Raw genomic sequence first — 2462 nt, forward strand, 5'->3', positions numbered from 1 at the left:
TCAGTTAGCTCAGCCCAGCTCAGCTCAGCCTAGCCCAGCTCAGCTCAATTCAGTTAGCTCAGCTCAGCTCAGCTCAATTCAGTTAGCTCAGCCCAGCTCAGCTCAGCCCAGCCCAGCTCAGTTCACTTCAGTTAGCTGAGCCCACCTCAGGCCAGCCCAGCTCAGCTCAATTCAGTTAGCTCAGCCCAGCTCAGCTCAGCCTAGCTCATCCCAGTTCAGCTCAGCTCAGCCCAGCTCAGCCCAATTCATTAGCTCAGCTCAGCCCAGCTCATTCCAATTCAACTCAGGTCAGCTAAGTTCAGTTCAACCCATCTCAGCTTAGCCCATCTCAGCCCTGCCCAGCTCAGCTCCCTCCAGCTCAACTCAGCCCAGTTCAGCCCACTTCAGTTCAGCCCAGCTCAGCTCAGCCTAGCCCAGCTCAGCTCACTTCAGTTAGCTCAGCCCAGCTCAGCTGAGCCTAGCCCAGCCAAGCCCAGCTCAGTTCACTTCAGTTAGCTCAGCCCAGCTCAGCTCACTTCAGTTAGCTCAGCCCAGCTCAGCCCAGCTCAGCCCAGTTCAGCTGAGCCTAGCCCAGCCCAGCTCAGCTCAATTCAGTTAGCTCAGCCCAGCCCAGTTCACTTCAGTTAGCTGAGCCCACCTCAGGCCAGCCCAGCTCAGCTCAATTCAGTTAGCTCAGCCCAGCTCAGCTCAGCCTAGCTCATCCCAGTTCAGCTCAGCCCAATTCATTAGCTCAGCTCAGCCCAGCTCATTCCAATTCAACTCAGGTCAGCTAAGTTCAGTTCAACCCATCTCAGCTTAGCCCATCTCAGCCAAGCCCAGCTCAGCTCCCTCCAGCTCAACTCAGCCCAGTTCAGCTCAGCCCAGCTCAGCCCAGTGCAGCTCACTTCAGTTAGCTCAGCCCAGCCCAGCCCAATTCAGTTAGCTCAGCCCAGCTCAGCTCAGTGCAGTTAGCCCAGCTCAGCCCAGCTCAGCTCAGCTCAGCTCAGCTCAGCTCAGCTCAGCCCAGCTCAGCCTAGCCTAGCTCAGCTCAGTTCAGCCTAGCTCAGCTCAATTCATTAGCTCAGCTCAGCCCAGCTCAGTCCAGTTCAACTCAGGTCAGCTAAGTTCAGTTCAACCCATCTCAGCTTAGCCCATCTCAGCCAAGCCCAGCTCAGCTCCCTCCAGCTCAACTCAGCCCAGCTCAGCCCAGTTCCGCTTAGCTCTTTGAGCCCAGCTCATCCCAGCTTAGTCTGGTTCAGCCCAGTTCAGTTCTGCCCAGCTCGGCCTAGCTCTTCCCGGTTCAGCCCAGCTCAGGCCAGTTCAGCCAAGCCAGTTTAGCCCATCTCATCCCAATTCAGCCTAGCTCAGCCCAGTTCAGTTCAGGCCAGCTGAGCCCAATTTGGTTCAGTCCAGTTCAGCCCATCCCAGTTCAGCACTGCTTAGCCCAGCTCAGCCCAATTTAGCTCAGCTCTGCCCAGTTCAGCCCCGCCCCACCCACCCAGGTAGCCCAAGAGAGCCCATATCATCCCGCCTCACTTACTGTCCTTGACCCTACTCAGCTGGGCTCAGCCTCTCCTGACTTAGCCCAGCTCAGGTCTGCAAGTCCACCTACGTCCGGGTTAGCCTTCTTCTGCTTCGGTCGGCCCAGCTGCACCAATCTAGGATGCTCCAGTCCCGACTACCTCAGCTCTGCTCAGCTGGACCACCTGACTGCGCTCTGCCCATCCAAATAAGCCCAGTGCAGGACAGCCCAGCTGAGTCTCCCCGGCTCCATGGAGGATAGGCTCTCATTTGACCCAGTTCACCCTCGCTCAGTCCACTCACTCAGCCCAGCCTGGCCTGGCTTTGTCCACCCAGCTGGGCCCAGATCACCTTGGCTTGAGACAGCCCGGCTCAGCCAACCCCGTGTTGGCCGCAGGCAGCCAGAACAGCCCAACCTGGTCAAGTCTGTCCCACAGATGGCTGGGGTCACCCATTCATCCACTCAGCTCACCCCAGCCAAGCCTGGCCCAGTTTGGGTCAGTCCAGTTCAGCCAGCTCAGTCCAATCCTGCCCAAATCAGTCTAGTCCTGTCCGGCTCAGCTCTGTCCGGCTCAGCCCAGCCTGGCCCGTCTCATTCCACCCAGCTCACTTGAGCTCAGTCTGCTCAGCCCAGCGCAGTCCAGCATGGCTGAGGATAGCCCAGATTGACCAGCCTGGCCCAACTGAGCCCAGGATAGTTCATCCCCCCTCCACATAACTCCATTCTCTCAAGCCATGCATGGTCCAGTCCAGCCCAGCCTGGCCCACCTTAGTCAGGCCAGCCATGCTAGCTCGAGCCACTCCAGCTCAGGCCAGAGGTTGTAGGCCCAGGCCGGCCCGCCCTGCGGTCCAGCATAGGGACAGCTCCCTGCTGCTTTTCCCCTGACCTTGGGCTGGCTGTCGCTGTCCTGGCTGGTTGCAGGTAGATCCACACCCAGCCCACCGTCCACACCGTCTGTGTG

This window comes from Equus quagga, chromosome 20, assembly GCF_021613505.1.
Source record: "Equus quagga isolate Etosha38 chromosome 20, UCLA_HA_Equagga_1.0, whole genome shotgun sequence".
In the NCBI taxonomy this organism is placed as follows: Eukaryota; Metazoa; Chordata; class Mammalia; order Perissodactyla; family Equidae; genus Equus; species Equus quagga.